General features: G+C 37.0%; 1 protein-coding gene across 7 annotated transcripts in view; it reads left to right on the top strand.

Annotated features, from left to right (window-relative positions):
• LOC129741107 (rho guanine nucleotide exchange factor 7) overlaps positions 1-21,460 on the top strand; it is an 86,463-nt gene that overhangs the window by 21,232 nt on the left and 43,771 nt on the right. Inside the window, exon 1 of one of the 7 annotated variants that reach the window (XM_055732811.1) lies at positions 14,929-16,876. The exons of the other annotated variants lie outside the window; for them this stretch is intronic. The gene's annotated coding sequence lies outside the window, so the exon portion shown is untranslated. Of the gene's footprint in view, positions 1-14,928; positions 16,877-21,460 lie in introns of those variants that run through there. 7 annotated transcript variants of the gene reach the window in all.

Genomic DNA, 21,460 nt, shown 5'->3' with positions numbered 1-21,460 from the left:
TGCCAAACGACTTGAAAATTCATTAAATTTCGAGATCTGTTGGTACCAAAAATATTTTTTTTAGTCTTAAATCGACTTTCTGGGTTTTTTTCCGAAAAAAAACGGACAAGTCAAAAGTTGACTTTTGACAAAACGTTTTTTTCGAGATAACACCAGATCTCAACGTTTCATGCATTTCAAAGTCATTTGGCAACAAAATTAAAATTTAGATTTTTTCGATTTTCTTTTCTCTACCCTCTAGTGATTTTTTAGGGTAAAAAAATCGAAATTTTCAGCGCGTTGAGACAACCCTAAATCAAGTCTAATTGAGATAAAATTTTGCACAGGTTAGGTTTTTGGGCCAATCTACAAAATGTATACGGTCAGTTTTTAAAACTCGATCATGAATTTTTTCTCATACATTCATTGCCACCCTAGTATACAGAAAAAAACAGTATGTTCAAGTATTCTGACTTACTAATGCCGTTTTCGTTTTTCTCCACTAGCGCGGGGCAAAACTTTTTCTGAATAAACAAACAGAATCGTTACCAGGGACGATGCAAATATATGGTTGCTATACTCACCCTTATGCTTACCCCCAGCACTGACAACTTTTACGGGGTGCAACCGCCTGCTTGAGGTTCAAACCTCGGGCAAAACTAGTGGACTTCTGAATTAATAAACGAACATAATAACAGCAGTTAGGGCAAAACTCGTGGGTAACTAGGTTGCCACTGCCAATAAACGAAAACACTATAAGTTTATTACAATAATTTTGCAATGCTATGTAAATGTCATCCACAATCAGGATGAATAAAACTAAAAGTGAACTCTCTAGTGCTGTAATTGGAAAAATATTATCTGGGACAAATAGATAAACTTCAAAGTTGGACCAAATTTCAGATCATGATGACAATCCGTGATCTCTGCGATTTGGCTTTCAAAATATATCAATTTTTATTTTCAGGTTAGATTAGTGCAGATTCAAAGTTAGTGAATTGTATAAAGTTTAAGGATTCGAAGATGCAATAATAACTAATTTCAATGAAAGAACTTCTTGGAAGAACTGAAGTTTATTCTAAAACAACTTTTTTTTGGTAATCGGACTAACCCCAGTCGTTTGAAACCATCGCATTCGCAACTAAAAATTCAAAGATGTCTGTGTGTCCCACCTTTAGGTAATGAAAGCCAAAACCAATTTCTGCTGAAATGTTTGCAATTTTAGAGTAAATGTTTCATCTGAATGACCGACCAAAAACCATTAAAAATGAACATCACAGTCGCAATTTATCTGCTTAAAATAGATGCGCGCTTCGGTCATAGCAAAAGAGAAAATAAAAACAACAACAACAACACTGGGACACATTAAGCATCGGCTGGTTAGCTGGCAGAACGTTATGATACACGCGATGAGTGGTTTCGTTTTTTTTATTCAACTGCTGAGGATTACAACGTTTCAGAATTCCCAAAGATATTGCATTTTATTGATAATAAAACCAAAACTGTATATGGCTGATCGGGTAAAATTGATAAACCAAACAAAAAAAAATAATTGTAGCAATTGTAGTCAGGGTGGATTTGATTTAAAATCACTAGTCAATAAGGCTTGAATGTGAATAAAATACCTGAAATTTAGAGAATTTGGAATGGAATTTTTTTCCTTGGACCTAGTTGATATTCCGCATGTTGTGATTGACGAGGATGCCGAGTTGGCTAGGTCCCACGATAAAAACTATTCATACTGAGATTGTTTCAATGTGTATTCTTGTTGGCAGAGAGCTTCCTTCGCTTACAATGGGTTCCGGACTGTAAATGGAATTAAGGGCATTCGGATCAAAAAGTCGCCCAATTATGAGTTGGAAAAATTGATCAATATCATGACAGTAACAAGTGTGCGCCGGCCGATGAGAGATACCAAGAATAAAGTAGAAATTTTTCTAACAAAAAACGATAATTTTTTTTTAATTTTTCAATTTCAATTTCAATTTTTGATTGTTACATGAATTATTATAAGATTACCTTCATTTCCTTCGTAGACATTATTTCGATCAAACGGATGGTTTTTTAGATACTCGCATTCGTAACTGTCCCATTTCTAAATGAACTAAGCTTCATCACACTGTGATTTTTTCGCAGCTTGCCAGGTGTCCTGTTTTTTAGGATTTGTACTGATTTTTGAAGACCGTTTTGAAAAACTCTCAATTTATCCTGATTTTCTAAAGATCTTCTTTAATATGGAGGGATCTAAGCAAGCCTTGGTGGAGTGCGGTTGTGTTTTTTTGCTCATGTCAATTTTCTTTCGGTTAAGGAAAATTGAACCGAATTTTTTTTTAAAATGTGAAAATTTGAAGAAATAAAATGTTATTTAATGTGCGTGGATTAGCCTTAGTGTTGCGAAAGGTGGTCAGTTGGTTCCATATCTTAAAAAGGCCCCCATGAACTCAGCTGGATACATCACAAAATTGGTGAGCTCGTTCCATTGTTTTTGTATTTATTTGTTTATTTTTATATTTATTTATAAATCATAACATTATTTTTCATCAATCCTATTTGCCAAGTAGGATTTCCCGTAAACATAAACCCTCCCCTCTCCTGTCTGAAAACAGCATCCACTGTATGTAGGGTCGTATGAGTTCTCTGCACCTGAAAAGTTTTTTTTGCTGATTCAGACCATCCCTTCTATGATTACATTGACTTGCCACGGTGTGCATTGTGGTACCACACTAATACTCAATATCAGCACTTGAAACGAGTATTGAACCCAGATACTTGTTTTGGCATCTAGTGTCGGGATTGATCATTAGTTGTACCTCGTGTATCAGCCAATGCAAGATGTGTGTAGTCACCCTATGCCAGCGGTCGGGGAACCGGGGTAAATTACCCCGAATGGGGTAAAAGTGAAATTCTTGGGGGTAACAGTGAATATTTTGTGAGTGAAAAGTGTATATTTTCATTTTGCAATTTTATGAATTTTTTGGATTTATTTCGAAAGTAAAAAATTTAGTGACATATGCAGAAGTCAATTTTACAAATTGTTAACCCTCTGTTGATTTTAATTTGATATAACGTCTTCTATGACTATGATCATCGTTATGTATTACTAGGTTTTTATCAAGAAACTTAATATATGATGTTTGAATTAATGTTTTGGTTATTGTTTTCTTATCGAAATTATCATGGGAGGGTTATGAAGGGCATAATATGAAGATGAAAAATACTATTTCGTTTTTTTTGTTCTTCGTCATGGGGTAATATCAACACAAATAAAAATGTTTTGGGGTAATGATTCAAAAAGTTCCCCGACCCCTGCCCTATGCTATGCTATGCTATGCTATTTTCTAAAAATCTTCTTTAATATGTCTAGTGATGTCCTGAAAAATAAATAAAATCTTGTTTCTTGACAATATCACCTGGGACCTCTATTCACGGATAAAAAATATAGATTTATCAGTTATATTACGCGTCCACAGGAATATAAATATGATTGTTTGGTTCTGACCCGAAAATACAATCAAGCCAACAATCTGATTATACGTTGCCACAAATGCTTAAATGGCTGATTTAGCGATCGCATCAGCTTCGAGAATCCAACAGGAATTTTTAGTCAATCATTCGTATGGCTGTTTTTACCGTAATAGTGCTCCGCATGAACGTCGGAAATTGTAGATTCAAAAATTAATAAAAATTAATTTGAGCAGTTAAATGAATTGTGTTTCTTTTTTATTTTTAATAAGACATATGTTTTTTTTTTTTTAATTTAATCGTATATTACATCCGTTCGGACTTTGAACGAAACGATTTTTGAAATCTTCTATTTTTAGTGTGTAGATCAAAAGATAAGTTTCGAACCTCGTGCAGAATTTTACTGCCTTCCTGAATCTCGCTTTATGGATCTCGCTCAAATCTAATCTCGGTCGATCATACAATATTAACTTTAACTCAATCTGTGATAATTTTCATCTGTGATACTAGATTTAAGCATTAGAGTAAGTAGGAACAATGTTTAATTCAATGGCTGCACTTGTTAACTACGCAACAATTTTGCAATACAAATGACAGGTGAAACCCAAGGCGTGTAAAGCTTCAGGTGTGTTCTTCTTTGGTACCCCTTGCCTACTTTTCCTCAATATGTACCCACCCTACTGTACCCACCCTGGTGAAACCTTCAGACGTCTCAGCTAAACTTTATTGGTGCCCGCTTGCAAGTTATTCGATAGGTGTTAGCTGCTCGGCGGTTCCCAACAAATAGAGACATATGTTTTTATTTAAACCAATGCAATGTACTCAATTGATGCTGCTGCTTCGCCGTTTCCAGTAGGATAATTTTCGAGACTTGCGCGGAAAACGCCATCCTGGGCCTGAAACAAAATTTAAAAAAAAAATTGTTAAAATCAAAATTGTTTTTTTTTTCAACCGACTTACTTGGTAAAATTAATTTGGAGACTAATAATAAGGTTTGAAGAACCTCTTAGCTGAATGAAACTATGATTTCAAAGTAGTCGAAGATTCCTTTGAATTCAGCTGAATTGATAATAGCTTTTGTCAGAATTTTTTTGACTGATTTGTGGATGGAAAAGATATTGTTCTCATAATTCGTCCAAAATTCTATAGAAATCGCATTTTTAAGTTCATGTCTGAAGAATTGTACCTTGTGTAACTTTTGCTCCCATCGATAGAATTTTTCAAAAATTTCAGACATCTGAATATTTCATCAATCATTCTGCAAAATTTCAATAAAAAGAGTAGCGTAGTTTCTGATATGGCAGTTTGAATGGTAAAAGTCCAAAAAGTTTGATTTTCGTAGAATTACTGTATCTCAGGCCACACAAACTTCAGAAAGCTCTAATTTTGTGAAATAACAGTGTGATAGTTGATCTATCTTACGCAGAGAATTTGATAAAAAAAATATCATCAGTGAAAAAAGTTATGGAAGTTCAAACTCAAAGTGGCAGCGCGCGTGCTTCCAATTTCTATACAATTATGAACGATACTGTATATTGTAGGTAATAAAACTCACATCTTTATTGTCATTTTTCGAACTCCTCCTCGTTTTGGTGGGTTATCGAGATTTTGTAATCGTGATTTTTCTAAAATTGTAACTCAAATTGGCCACTTTTCATTCAGATCAGAAGTATCTACTGCAGGACTAATGAAATCTATGATTTTCGTGACAATTATCCTAGAATAATGTCTGAATGATTCATTTTCTGACATCTCAATCTGAAATCTGAATGATTGATTGTACTGAAGCTGATAACGTAATAAATTTTTTATTTTATGTATTGCTTGAAACTATCTCGTTTAGCAAGCTATCTGTACCTGTGGCTTGAATAGCGACTTTTTCAGTGACATTTATGTCAAAGATTGTTTTCAAAAGTTTTTGCTGCCTTTCCTGAAGAAACATGACTTGTCTGTGCTATTTCGGCCGGATTTGGCATCCTGCCATTATAGAAAAAAGGGCATTATAGAAAAAAAGGCCAATATGTTTGGATCCAATATGTTCCAGCTAGAGAGACTTGTCAGCAGCTTTCTCGCGCACGAAATGATGTCGGATGATGTTTGCTACGCTGTGAATACTCAACTTCAGTTTCGGCAAGGCAGATGGTACTCTTGTTATCGCAGTAGATTGTCACCGGGTGTGAATCTCCGATCAGCTCTTTCCACATTCCCTTCCACCAGATCGCTTTCTGTGTAGCAGTAGAAACCGCCATGTTTTCCGCCTCGGACCTTGACAACGCCACCGTGATTTGTTTTCTACAGCTCCATGTTATCGGTCTGCCGGATTGAAGGAAACGAATCCGGTGATAGAACGTTTTAAATCCGGATCGTTTGCTCAACCTGCATCGCTGTAACCTAAGAACCTTCGATCTGCTTTCTTTGAAAAGATCAGTTTCATTTCTTTCGTGTGGTCGTCAGGAACCTCCGGATACGTTTTGCAGCCGCACAATGCCTTGTGTTGATGTGAGGTATATTTTGGAAGAACGACTCAATCAGGTGGGCTAGTTTACTTACAGGTATTCCGGCATCCGTGTATATACCTGGCCAGCTGGCAACTGATTGAACATTCTTATTATATAGTCAGCTATATGAGGAAACACCTCTTACCTGTCGGCCACTTATGGGATACGAACCCAAAAGTTTTCTTGTCGATACCGGGAATCGAACCCAGTACGCCTAGTATACCAAAACCAGACTCGCGCCAACCTATCCGCTAGACCACATCGGCGCTTTTAAACAAAAATGAGAATTCATTAAAAAACATTGTTATTTTTCTATGATAGCCCTACTTATATTCAATATTGAAAATAATTTGACAGAATTGTTTTGTTTGGTCTTACATCATAATGCAAAAAACTTTTTAACGATTCTATTTAGTATTTTTTTCAAATTTTTATCTTAGGAAAGGGGGCGTTGAGCTCGAAAATCCAGCAAAAGGGGGTGCGAGGGAAAAAAGTTTGAAAACCACTGCCCTAGAATAACAACGAGGTAATAAGAAAACAGCAGTAGTTGTTTTGAAATTTGATTGTTTTATTTTAGATTTATTCCCCGGTTTACACACACGCTCATTTTTTTCTAACCATTTCTGCCTTTTTTTGAACCGTTTTATGGTTTTTCTTGAAGAACTTCTGAAATTGTTATTTTTTAAACATGATCAATTGCTGAATTTTAACCATTTCATGAGTTCCAATCGAAATCGCAGTAAACGGTTGAACTCGAACGGGAAAAAGTTTCCCTGTTGTTGTTTTCCGAACGCTTCGAAAAAGTTTGTACATTTGGCAGCGTTTAAACTATCCGGGCTTGGTTGTTTTCCTTATTTTAATCCTCCCGCTAAATCTGAACTAGTATACAATCGAGGAATTGAGAAGTAAATCTGAGAAGCCATCAGATCCGGCGGAACAAACGTGATTACCGGTATGGAAACAAATCAATGCTGATAACATAACCTCTAATATCCATTTTAGTTATCTAGGTCAAACATTCGCTATAAAAACCGTGTGGTAATAGGAAATAGTAATCCCCGAGAACAAAATAAACACCGGCTGTTAAGCCATCGGCTCGTCCAGCAGTGGAAAAATGCTGCTCCGCAAAGCTCACCTTAAATCGTTAGGAACTTTTCAATGTTTGATGTACACCTGCAGCCCAGCAGAAGTCACACTGAGGAGGGATTTGTCAACAGAGTTCCGGTCGGTATACCGATGGCAGCAAAGAGGGACACAACCAAAAATTAGAAGGTCGGATCCTTGACAATTATGTGCTTAGATGTGGGGTTCCAGAAAATCTGTAGAAATGCTTAGGTAATTCGCCAATTTATCATTTTTGGTCTCAAATTAAAACCCCGTTCTAAATTCTAGATAACCCGTCTTGATAGAGCTGATAAGCGTCAGCTTTATTAAACTTGGATCTTTTCCATCAATCGGCAGTTACATTAGGAAGAGCTGATCCGGAAAATTTACAACGTGCGAAGCGAGCTTTGATGATTTGCGACACCCTTATCGGTCTGGATGGCGACAGAAAGTCATTCTGAAATTCTGTAGTAAGATCATCGATGCACATTTTCGTCGAGGCTTTTCCTACTAAAGCAAAGTGAACCGGAAAAAACTCCATTTCGACTGTAACTTCATTTTTTTTTGTATTCAATCATGTATTACCGGATTCTTTTTCTACAAAGTAACTAATAAATTTGGTAACATTTATAAAACAGATTTTGCGCTAAGATACAAATTCAATTGAAAAACTTTTGTTAAATTCCTTGAGGATTGAATCTGGTTCCCTTTTTTCTGAAAACGGTTGATTTTCAACCATATTCACCTGCGAAGAGCATGTTTGAAAAATAACCATAATGCAAGTTCTCCTTGAAATCCCATTTTATGAGTTTTCAGGGAAAACTCATAAAACGACTTGATCCACAAAACTGCTATTATGGTTATTTTTCAAACATTAATGGTTCAATATGGCCGAGCGTGCACAACATTTAAAACTCACACTCTCACTATCTATTATATAAAATTCTCTGGTAACGGTGTTTGTAGTACTACTCCTCCGAAATGACCCAAACGATTCGAATGAAATTATTTTTAGAATATTCTGTAGGCATGCGAATCGGTTTATATCGAATAAAAACAACAGAAAGTCGCATCAATTGTCCGTAATAATTAAATCTGTAGTTTTTTGAATGAAATAAAAGTCATGGCTTCCATTTTTTCGAGATATATTTTCCTTTGGGTGGTTTGTTTTTCGTCTCCAAGGTCGAGGCGTCGCGAGCAGACGTCGTTAGAAGATAGTAACTATGGCATAGCATACTGATCAGTGAGAATATTTTGGCGCGTATTTCTCAACCAAGCATATTTTCAATGCAAGTGGTGGCGATTTAAGCCTTGATGTGATTTTTTTTGTTCTTGATTCATAGCTCATTTCTACAGCACATGGTTATGAATGACGCCTAGATGTGACTCAGGTTGACATTCTGCAGATCGAATAAAACATATAATATTTGTTTGGCCAAAATCTGAAATTGAAAAGTCAAGCTCCATTTTTAGAGATTTTCTTTTCTTCGAGGGGTTTGTTTTTCGTCTCCATGGGCGAGGCGTCGCTAGCAAACGTCGATCCAAGATAATAGTAACCAAAGCATACTGTTCATTGATCGCTGGAAAAATTTAAAAATTAGGCGCCTATTTATCAACCAAGTACCTTTATTTCTTATGCACGTGGGAGCGATATGCAACCTAGATGTGTTTTTTTTTCTTGCTTAATTGTACACAGCACATGGTAATAAATGACGCCTAGATGTGACACGGATTGATATTTTATCGATAGAATCAAAACCATATAAACGATTTCAAATATTAAAACCATTTTTAATTGGTGTTAATTTAAGTAGGAAATGGTTGTCCAAAATATATGAATTTGGTAAAGGTAAATATGAAATAATGTTTGACACTTTGCGGACGTTTGAAAATAAGAAATTGGGAAGCTTTACATTCAATTTCGTAGAATCCAATACGCCTAGAACGCTAGACGCATTAACTGAACAAGAGTCTATTCTATTCTATTTTGTTTATTTATACAGGATTTTAACCAACTTGGTCATTCGATCTCTCAGCAAGAGTCTGTTCTTTGAAATAGATTAGATAGGATTGAAGTTCTAAAAAGCCGAATGAACTATTTGATTTTTTCGCAAACGTAAATTGAAGTTATCAATAAAATAATCTACTTTTTAATAACAAAAAGTGAGGACATGAATTTTCCGGAAGAATTTTCAATTAAGAAAGTAGACTAGAGCAAGTGCAAACTATCCAATTTTAAATAAAATGTATACATTATTTCTTCATCTAAAAATTGTTTGGCCCAATAAAAATTGATTAAATAAACTTAACTCTTTTTTTTAAATCATTCACCAAAAAATTGTTTACACGTTTACTGTTTGTTTACACACAATTCAAGTACAAACTTAACATGAAAAGTGTATTTTTGTTATACATATTTTGGCTATATAGAAGAGACTTTTGATTCACTTTTTTGTTGAAAAGTTTTTTCGTGATTGATCTTCCAGGGGCAGCAGATTTTTATGATGAACTTTTAATATGACCTGAAAGTGTTAAAAAAATATTAATTCCTTTAATTTCTTAGGTGTAATAAGTGAAAACGCGCCATTTAGCTATGAAACATCTACAATTTAAGAATTTCATTTCCAAAATGGCCAGAAAGGATATCCCGAGTGTTGAATCTGAAGCGGATATTAAAAATTATTATAAAGGTCTTTGTAAATCAAGGTCTTTTGGTTGAACAGCATTCAGTGAAATTGAAGTACCAAGCATTAATTTATTCCGTAGAAATACTTAGGATGTATCAATGAAAATTGATAAAACAGACAAACAAGAACAAGTAATGAGTTCATTTTACAGTCTTTTCCCTGACGCATCTGAAAAAGATCTCCATATGTGTTTTCACTTGCCCCAATAAATGAGACAAATGTATAGGGGAAAAGTTCATATAACGCCCCATGTGGCTAATACGCGCCACCCTTGTTTTGAAGAATCTGAAACATTTTAAGCCTGCAAAATATTACCAATTTGTTTTAAATGCTGTGATTGGTTATGGCAAGTATGAATTTTTCCTTAAAATGCCCCTGTGTCGTGATAATTTCCCAATTTAGGTTTTTCTTCATTTCGATCTAAATTTTAAAACAATTTCAATAAGGTGTCACCAAGCAGGGAAAAACGAATAAGGCAATATTTTCTGACACATCGATAGAGCAAAATCTATACTTTGATTTTATGCTAAAAAATCAAACTGAACTCGCTAAGGTATGCTTTTTATGGGTATGTTCTATCACGGCCCATGCGCTCGTTATAACGCGCCAATCGTAGTAGGCTGAAAATAGCATTAATTTTTCAAAAAGGACAATTTTCATTAAAAATGAACAAAAAGTCTAAAACCATATTCTGAGCGTTAATTCAGCCCAAAAAATCTACTTTTCTTTTTTTTTTAAATTTTGAATAGTCCATTTTGATTTTCTTTTCAGTCAAAGTGTCTGTAAGTATTGGTGTGTTTTCGGTCTTCGGCTGCTTTCGGATGCGTTCGGCTGCTAGGCGCGTATTGAATACACAGCGGCGCGTATTTGCAACACAGTTTTGTTCTGTGGCTTTTAAAATGCTGTTTAAAAATCAGGTTTTTGAAGCAACTATAGCAATTTGAGTAACAAAAAATCATAGGCATTTGTAGAAAACACTTTTCTTCAACAATTACACCCATTTTTACCACAATTTGTACGTGGAGTACATGGGAAATCAGCAATTCGCTTAGGTGGCGCATAATAGGGCATGTTCCCCTACTTCGATTTTTTTTTGTCAACATAGCTAATATTTTTTTTGAAAATATTATTTTTTTTAGAAAATATGAAAGTTGAACTGTGGTGATATTCGTTTGCATTTGCCCCGGTGTTTCATATTTGAAAGGAATTCTTGAAACCATCGAAGCCTGAACAGATTATTTCTTTTCGATATATTAAATTTAAAAAAATCTGATTTTCAATTAAATGTAATTAAATCTTAAAAATATTACATAATCCTAAATGAAATCGCAGATCATCACAAACAATGTTCAGGAAATTTTGAAATCAGAACATCCCAATGCTTCAATTAGAATCTTTAAAATAATGTGTGAATATATCTAAACAAATGTTTTCCTCTTCTCAAAACCTATCGTTTCTTTGATTCATTGGGTTAAAGTTCAAAGGTATTAATTTGAATTTTTTGCTTGAATAAAAAAAGGAATTTGCAGTATACAAAATCGTTAGATTTAATTCCATGACAAGTGCTGTTTGAAAACATTTTAAGTTGAAATGTGTAAAGTCTATAACTTAAGTTTCAGGCGAAACATTTTGGAAATGATTTTGGTGAAAGTATGGATTTTAATTCAAATTGCTTCGAAGCATGAGGATGGTGAATAAAAAGCTGTTTGAAAATGGTTAGTAAAAAATCTTTTCTCATGTGTTTCATTTCTTCAGCTCTAAAAATACACCGTCCAAAGCTAATGGGGAGCTGAAAGCGCTGCGTTAGGCAGAATATTCGGCAAATACTCCAAAAATTGACACGATATTCAAAATTCTATTTTAAAAAAGACCCATAAGCAATATATTCCAATAAATGAGAAACTTTTAATTTCGGTTCGGTTCGGACGATTCGAGTAAAAGGAAAGAAGTAAAATGTAAAGAAAACTAGAAAAAATGGAAAATGGACGCCAAGTTGAACATGGTAAGACGAAGTTTACCGGGTCTGCTAGTAGTCATATAAAAAGATTCACTTTTTAAATACACATTTGCTTGGAAATTTTCTCTGCTTCTTCAGGATCAGTCGACCGGAGCTCTTCGGAGACAATGTCCAATAAACGGGGCAGGTTTTCTTCGGGCGCATCCAAAAAAGGGCCATCCGGATGTTCCACAGCTAATAGGGCAAGTCACAGGTTGTCCACCGGCTATACGAAGATAGAGCTGCTCGAAATTCTCAAAACCGTATACGATAAGATCTTTATTGTCCTAAATTACACTTAAAATACACAAAATAGCTTGGAAAATTGTATCTCCTCCTTCGGGAGCAATCGACCGGGACTCTTCGTAGACAGTGTCCAACACACGGGGCAGGTTTTCCTCGGATGGATCAAAATTGCACCTATTTCATTTCCTTGCAGAGTTGACATCTTCTTCCTTAACTTTTGGGGCAAGCCAACGGTCGTCCTCCGGCTAGCCAAATATCGAGCAGCTTAGAGCATCTTCGTTCTCGGTTCCGAACACGATTTTTGATAGTACAATTTGCTTCTTTCTGATTAAATAGACAGCTGGATTAAAAATTGTCATTATTTTTGTTGCAGTTTTTATTTTTTGTTTACATTTTAGTCAAAACGACAACCACAAGCTCGTTATTGGCACTTAAATTTACCCACTTAGCTTATATGAGGCTTATTTGAAATTCGAGTGTCACATGGCCTATTGGCATTTGTTAATATTATTTACAGCTTATTGACACTGAAATGCTGTTAAGCTCTTTTGAGGCTTAAAACAGTGCTTAATGGTTTGCTGGGTATTCAACAATTTTTTCTTCCAAGAGCTGTCTGGAGGCAGCAAAAAGTCATCGAATCGGATGGTAACGTCCGAGAAGCGGCTGGCTTTCCTGCAGGAACATCCGATCTTCATCGAGATGAAACAGCTGCTCCAGGAGGACTCCCGTCTGTTGCCATCGCTGCTCCAGAAGATCCAATCGAGTAATCCGGATCTGATGGGTATCATTTGGGAGAACCAGATGGAGTTTTTGGCCCTTTTGAACGAGGGTACCGATGAGCTGAAGGGTGGTGGAGGGAGCGGCGTCAGCGGTGGCAGTGGTGGTGATGTAGCTTCGACTGCCGCTTCGATGGTGCACACCCTGAGTCCAACCTTGATGTCAAAGATCGGACAAGCAACATCCGGTTTATGATTTTAGTCGTTTGGTCCACTCTTAAAAGATCCTTCCTATTATCACGGTTAATCATAGCTAGCATCCGAAAAGTGCGGAGTGAATTGTAATTTAAGATACAAAAAAAGTATTTAGAATAAAATGAATTAATTGAATAATCAAATCATTTCTTTGTTTTCGGAAGTCTAATTTAAATAAAATAAAATAAACTTAAACACAATTCGGTTTTAAATCTTTTGATCTTTGGTGTACAATATGCTTGTGCATAGACATACATAGACTTTTTTTTCCAAATTTCTCAAAATATGGCTGCTATGTGATGGACGACGAAACGTATATAAAAGCCGATTTTAAGTAAATTCCGGAGTTGGAGTTTTTCACTGGCAAGAGCAAGTTTGATTTGGACGACAATTTCGAAAAAAGAAAATGTCGAAGTTCGCTTCCAAACATCTCGTTTGGAAAACTATCTGCTCTTGCGGACTGAGGAGTAAGCTTTTCGTGAAAAAAGGCACAGTAAATGGCGAGATCAACAAATCTGAGTGCCTCGAGAAGCGCCTTTTGCCTTTTGCAGCAGCACGACGAAGCTCCGCTATTTTGGCCAGATTTAACATCTTATCACTATTCTAAAAGTGTCCTGGGGTGGTATGAGGCCAATTCTGACCATTTTGTTCCAAAGGACATGAAACCATCAAACTGTTCGGAGCTGTGTCCGGTGGAGCAGTACTGGGTAATAATGAAGCGGGAACTTCGGAAGAGCAAAAAGACAGGCAGACGAGAAGGACATGTTAGAAAATGAAAAAAAAACTGAGAATCTGGTACCAGATGACACTGTAAAGACTTTGATGATGGGCATCAAGCGAAAATGCGTTCAATTTTACACTCAAGGCTCCATGGATTAACTTTTCTTTTGATTTTTTAAGTAAATATATGTATGTACTACCCTAAAATTTTGATTTGGTTCTAAACATTATAAGAAAATTGGCATGACATGTGTCGCAATAATTTCGTGTTCGACCTTTATTTTGGATAATTTCTCCCGGTCGCCATCCAAAGTTTTGATTTCGTTGTCGGACTTCTCTTTCAAAAGTAAGATTATGAGGTGCTTGCTCATTTGTGACCTGTTGAACTAAGTAGGAACATCCGTATGAATATATTGTATTCAGAAAGTGGACCCGAGAATTCCAATTCCTTCATAAAAGTTTAAAATAATTTTCAGTCTTTCTTTATATAAGATGAGAAAATGAATTAAAAAAAAAATAGAACGATTAGTTTATTGACAATTCACATCTTATATATTTACCAAACTTGTTCGAGTGTAGTAGGTATGTATTGTAAAACTAAAATCAGATGACGAATCAATTATCGCTGTCAGTTTCCCGATCAACTGTCTAGCTAGCGGGATTGCCTGGTGGTTCGTTGGTTGAATAACATTAGTAAAACCAAAATGAATTTCTTCCGATACATTTGCAAATCATTTTTCCCCACGTTCAATTGATTTAATCCGATTCGGTCGAACTTTTGCTGCTTCGAACAAGTGCCAATTAGAATGCACAAATTTTTTAATGGTTCATCTCTTTTCGCTATGAACTGAATTATGGCGCTTTGCGCCAGTTTAAGGTTGTGTTTGTTTCGATATGATTTTTAGTAGGTATCGTGCCAAAAAGGTCGAACCCGGGATGATGATGATGAAAAACCGTTTGCTGCACTCTCCCGCGTCGTCGTCGTCGTCGTCGCCCCCTTCAGGTGAATGACCGTTCCGATCCAATCCCGGTGACATCCCGGGTGGACGTTGTGTTCGCCGTTTTTTTATGTTTGTAGTTTTTATTTTGTAGCAAGCCGAAATTTTCCGAGGGAGGCTTGTCGTCATTGGGAATGGGGTTGGTCATTAGGAAAGGGGTGACGTATTCTTGTGTGAATTCTTTCGAAATGATATTTTAAACTAATTTTTCCACCCCACAGATCGGGCCAAACGGTGTAGTGCTAACCGTTTGAACGAGCGAGCACAATTTGCGAGTGGTCTGTTGTTAGAGAAACTACGTTCTGTGGCGGTTTGCGCGGTCAAGATTATTACGAAGAGTTCTATCCAAGAGTGTGTCGTCGAGCGCGTTTGTCTGCGGACACGAGCCGCGTATCCAGTGGGATTTATTTCAACATCCAAACGGCGGACGTTGCGACGTCGTCGAGAAGAATCGGTTGACAATTTTTTTCCCTGTCGTCTGTATACTGAATCAAAAGTGTGCAACAAGTTACGGAGCGACCAATTCGAACCAATCCGTGGGATCAAAGAAGGAAGTCTTTGACAAAAAAAGGTCATCTTCGTGTGGAAAATTGTCTCGGAGTCTGGCTGCTGGCCGAAGTATCGCATGATCTCTGACTGAAGATCGCTGAGACGAGAATATAAATACTCGTAAATAACGCTTTGGTGGAACGATTCATATATTTTCGGCTCATAACTCATTCAGAGGAGCGACTAACGCTTGAATCGACGGAAAGATGAATCAGAACTACGTCGTCCTAACGTGGTATCTAATAATCGTGCTGGTGCTGTTGTATCTCGTTTATTTTGCTTCATGATGAGGTTTTAAACACTGCTCAAGATTTATTTTTTTCAAATATGTTTTCGTTATTAAAACAATGTAATGATAGGAATCTTACACATATCACACCTCACATTCTTAACATAAACACTTATTCTTGGTCACAACAGTCATACACGTGTCACTTTTTGAGTTATGGCATTATTGTCCCAAACATCAGGCTAGAGCAATAACACCTGTCTTTTTGTGTCTAACAGCAGTTATTACATTCCTAGGAAGAAAAAAAATATTAAAAAAAGACAACACTTATCCCGAAACTAAATAAACACACAAATACATCCTGACAGCATTCGTAGTCTATATTTACACGTAGAACACAACCCCTTTTTCATACATCAGACAGCAGCAACATTCAGAATCTAGGATAAACCTCGTAAGACGGATTGCCGAAAGATGCAGATAATGTAGCGTATAGTAATTAGCCTAAAATTAAAAGCACCGTTTCGGATTCTGGCCATACGACGAATATGTCACTCCTCGTCACAAACGCCGAGGATAGCAACAAATCCCATTCACTAGAACCGATCGTCTTGAGGACGGCGAGAAAATTGTCCACGCTCTGCATAGCGAATATCATAGCCACATAATTAATAATTATAATCAGTATATGAATATATACGAATGGAAACGAAAAACATCGAATCTTCATCTTCAGTTCAGAGAAGGAAAAGAACAAACAAAAATAAAACGCATCGCCGAAGGAATCAGCCAAAGCGTTTATACGTCTCGATCGTCTGTCAAATGATTTGTAACGGAAGAAGGCAGTCAGAAGCAGCAGAACGAACCTCAACAATGTCACTGGAAGATGCAATTCCTCAATCCGATCCGCACCTGTCCAAGTGCTACGCGCTTGAATGAACCTACGGAAAGTCTCTCAAAACACGAAATCCCCGGACAGAACGATCAGCATCCAGAAGGGTTTCTGCCGGCAGCAGTTCCCTTAGATTCAGTCAGTCTGTCAGTAGGAAGTCATTGGTCCGGCTGGTTGGATGCATCGCCGCCCGCCGCGAATTAGCTCACTCAATCGAACCCAGCTCATCTCACTAAATAAACCCGTATCGTATCGGATTCGTAAAACTGTGTGCGCGCCCGTGATATTCCAACGTATATATCGAATCGGATTCCATCAATCTCTCTGAAGACGGGCTACAACAGTTGCCAGTTAGTGTTTGTTGAACGTATTTTTTTTATACGTGACCACCCACCTACTCAGTGTGGTCGTTAAAAAATTCTCTCGAGAATGCGCCGCTCGCTGCTAGACGGACGACAATTGACAGCGGCACCTGCTGCTGTTGTTGATAGTTAGGCAGGCGGCAATCTTGCAGCAGCGGCGGGAGTGACACTGAAACCGAAAGTGTGAGTTTCGTCAAAATGAAAAAAAAGTTGTTTGAGGAAGGGACTCTTCATGACATTCCGATGGGTAATCGTAAAATACTGTAATATTAGAAACGTTGGAGGAAATGGAAATTGAAAAATGAAACATGAAAAATAATAAATCATGTATTAAGTAGCAGAGAAAAAACGTTTCACAAAAAAGTACCCAAAAGAACATACATATATGTGTATTTGCATTTACCAATTTATCCATATTATGATCGTGTCGGTACCCGAGAAGGTTCGATTTTAATGAAGCATGGTCAACTTTGAAAGACTCTTACAACTTAATATGGTAAAAAGAAAAAGTATTATCATACAGATCGATGTTTAAAATTTGCTCATAATTAAATTAAAATCACAATAAAGTTAGGCGACGTCACGGATTATACATTCAAACATAGATTTAGTAACATGATAGTCAAACAAGTGCGAACATCGTTAAAAACTTCACATGATCGACGAAAAAAAGAGGTGATTCTGGCAGAAGACTGTCATGCTTATTGTCAAAAAAAACATGGTTTGATTACAAAATCGACGAGCTGGAACAGCTGTAACGTACAAGTTTAATCTCTGGAGCAATTGCGGGCAGTCAACGGCATTTGTGAGGATATCTTAGACGATAGTGCGTTGTAGAAAAGTTCTTCTTTGACTCAAAGACATTATTGATGAGGTTGCAAACCTCTGTGCGGAAAATGCCCTGAAAAGTGTACTGTACCAAAGATGATATGATTGGAAAAGCATTACTGGCGTAAAGACTCGAGCTCCCAAGCCAAACGACGCACGACTACTACATTCAAGCGAAACAAGAAAAACCTTTTATGGGATTTTCATCCTATTGGATAATTCATAAAAAAAATAGTAAGAATCGAACTCACTGCAACATCTCATCTAGGCTTGCCAGTTCGATATCTTACCCAGTGCACCATCTGAGTCGGTTAGCAAACGAATGTTTTTTGTTTCAGTCGTTCTCGTTCACCGTCGATTACCAAAAAACGTACTGCATTGGCCGTCTTCCGTTTGACTTGTGTATTTTTCCATCCTCTTATGTCTTTGATGGGAAAGCGATGAGGATAGGAGGGGAATGGGGTGGTGATGGGAAACTATAAACTGCTTTCTATTGCCGGCCGGTTTACATACACATGCACTGTTCAGCTTGGCTGGTGGTTTTTTGCCGTCGCACACAGGACTATTTCACCCAAAACCTGGCCAAAGGTCAACATTTAAAAAATAACTTTTACTTTGATGTTTACACAGCAATTTTTTTTTGCTGGAAACCAAAAAACCCTCCAAAACTCTTTGTTTTGTTTGCAGTTTTCAAATCTTTTTTGTTAACTAAATAAGTGTTTTTGTGTACAAAAGAAAAACCTTCCGCACTCGTGATATTTTCAATGTTTAAGTTACGGACCCGAATCAAACATAATTGAAACCAATATTCACCACACTTATTTTCTTCATACAATGCAATGTTTGGAAAATCGCTCAAGAAAAGCAATCAGTATTCGTTTCAAGCTAGAATACTTACACCTCCGAGTGCTGTGATACGCACGTGGTGAACGTATCCGTTGAATATTTGTCGAACATCAACACTAACTAGATACATAAAAAAATACCATGCCCCATCGGGGGCTACCGTTTCTATTCGTCACGTGGCTTTTCAAATGTGATCGACATACTTGATGATAAATTTTGAACGTCGTTCCCACAATCATTCAATAACGCCTATCCTCGCATCATTGTTGATAATGTTCGTTATTGATAGACGATCATGAATGTCTCAGAAGGAAAATCTGAAGCAATACCAGGACCAAATGTTGAAAAAAGCCGCAGCACATGCTGGACAATTCATCGCAGTTACTTAGTAATGATTTTGTTCTTCTACGCAAAGCGATAAATAAAATCATCTGGTAGCTTCTACATTTTGCTCAAAACTTTAATATCAGTTGTGATCCTAGAAGGTTGAAAACCATCAAGTAAGGCAATCACCATCGAGACGTGCGATTGCTGATAGTCTGCGTCCTTCTTTATCACATCATGTTTTGCAAGAATATTTTTCAAATACAGAAACGTCGTTGTCATGCATGATTGTTTATATGATTGGGACCGTATATCATTGAAAAAAGCCCGGATTTATTCAATTTGCCTGGATACCCAGCAATCGCATTAAAAATGATAACTCAAGTCATTCAAAACGTTACTGGGAATCGTAATTCTGGTTAGGTCGTTAAAATCGTTACTCGAAGTCGGATTAAATGGTTGAAATCGGATATAATGAAAGTCCGCCATGTTTGCAGATTTTGAAGACGCTTTCGTTCCTTTTTTTCTCCCACGTAGGTCAAGTGAGAGAACAGCTTTGTTGTTCTTTCGGCGACCATCAGTGCAACCAGATTGCTAAAAATCAGATGGTGTATTTGCAAGAATTGCCCAATGACAGAAGCAGCAAATATTGTCGCTGGCAACGGTTCGCATGCGTTGAGAGGAAAAACTTGTGCTCTCTTGCATTCTTTCAGTATTCATGAATATGGTGTCGAATATCGTCCAAATCGTATACACTGAGGTTTTTTTTTACGCGGTATTCCGTCCCGCGTAAAAAAAAAAACCGCGTAAAAAAAAACCGCGTTAATTCGGAAATCCGCGTAAAAAAAAACCGCGTTAATTCGAAAATCCGCGTAAAAAAAAAACCGCGTTAATTCGAAAATCCGCGTAAAAAAAAAACCTCGTACCTCGAAATTCTAAAATCCACGTAAAAAATCCATTTTAATTAAAAAATTCACGCAAAAAAGCACGTTACTTAAAAACGCGTAGGAACCATGATTATTTAAAAATTTGCGTACAATGATAGTTTATTTTTAAGATAAAAAACAAAATCAATTAGATTAATAGAATAGTAGAATATAGTGAGGCTTATTTGACAGTGTGGAATTCAGATCGTCTCATGTCTCCTGTCTCAGGTCTTATGTTCCATGTCTCAGGTCTCATGTCTCATGTCTCAGATCTCATGTCTCAAGTCTCATGTCTCATGTCTCATGTCTCATGTCTCATGTCTCATGTCTCAGGTCTCAGGTCTCATGTCTCATGTCTCAGGTCTCATGTCTCATGTTTCAGGTCTCATGTCTCATGTCTCAGGTCTCATATCTCATGTCTCATGTCTCATGTCTCATGTCTCATGTCTCATGTCTCATGTCTCATGTCTTAAGTCTCATGTCTCAGGTCTCATGTCTCAGGTCTCATGTCTCATGCTCAGGTCTTATGTCTCATGTCTCATGTCTCAGGTCTTATGTCTCATGTCTCAGGTCTTATGTCTCATGTCTCATGTCTCAAGTCTCATGTCTCAGGTCTCATGTCTCAGGTCTCATGTCTCATGTCTCAAGTCTCAGGTCTCAAGTCTCAGGTCTCAAGTCTCAGGTCTCAGGTCTCATGTCTCATGTCTCGTGTCTCAGATCTCGAGTCTCATATTTCAGGTCTCAAATATCAGGTCTCATGTCTCAGGTCTTATGTCTCATGTCTCAGGTCTTATGTCTCATGTCTCATGTCTCAAGTCTCATGTCTCAGGTCTCATGTCTCAGGTCTCATGTCTCATGTCTCAAGTCTCAGGTCTCAAGTCTCAGGTCTCAGGTCTCATGTCTCATGTCTCGTGTCTCAGATCTCGAGTCTCATATTTCAGGTCTCAAATATCAGGTCTCATGTCTCAGGTCTCAGGTCTCAAGTCTCAGGTCTCAGATCTCATGTATCCCGTTCTTAGTCTCAGAGCTAAGATTTTCCTAACTACAAAAAGATTCTAAGTGTTTTCCTTTGAAAAAGTCTTAGAATATTTTCTCTCAAAAACCGCGTTAATTCGAAAATCCGCGTAAAAAAAAACCGCGTTAATTCGAAAATCCGCGTAAAAAAAAACCGCGTTAATTCGAAAATCCGCGTAAAAAAAGCCGCGTAAAAAAAAACCGTGTAAAAAAAAACCGCGTAAAAAAAACCTCAGTGTACTCTTATCGCTTTAGCCAGAAGTTGAAAATATGTAGGGTACATTGCCTTAACTTTGGTAGGTAAATGCTGTTTTTTCGAGTTTCATCCAATAATTTTATATTGTATATGAATCGTATAACAAAGCTGTTGAGAAATATACCTACAAAAATGTTTGCTGGGTATTGCCCGGATTTTAGATCGACAATTTTGAAATCAAATGTCCGGCCCGGATACGTGCTATGAATATTCTGGTAACCTCATACTAATCCCAAGGACCATTCATTTGACTTCTAAATAAAATCGATGGCCTCGGCCAATCACGGGGTAGCAACCATTGGCGATGTGGAATTCGTTCTACTAAGCCACGCTTGCGATTGAAGAATTTGAAATGCGTTGGTTGAAACGATAACTTGAGTATAGCGTAGGGTTACCATACGTACCATGTACTCTTTTTTGATCGAAAAATTGGAGTACTCTTCTTTTTGTGGAAAATTATCAAATGTTCTCTTGTTTTTGTTGAAAGACATTTGCTTTGGAAAACCAACGTATTTCTTCCATTTTATGAGGTTTTTCCACATCTTATGCAAAAACTACGGAAGGAATAGAGCT

The sequence above is a fragment of the Uranotaenia lowii genome, chromosome 2 (genome assembly GCF_029784155.1).
Source record: "Uranotaenia lowii strain MFRU-FL chromosome 2, ASM2978415v1, whole genome shotgun sequence".
Classification (NCBI taxonomy): Eukaryota; Metazoa; Arthropoda; class Insecta; order Diptera; family Culicidae; genus Uranotaenia; species Uranotaenia lowii.
Note: the sequence above shows the minus strand (reverse complement) of the source record. Positions and strands in the feature narration are given on the sequence as shown.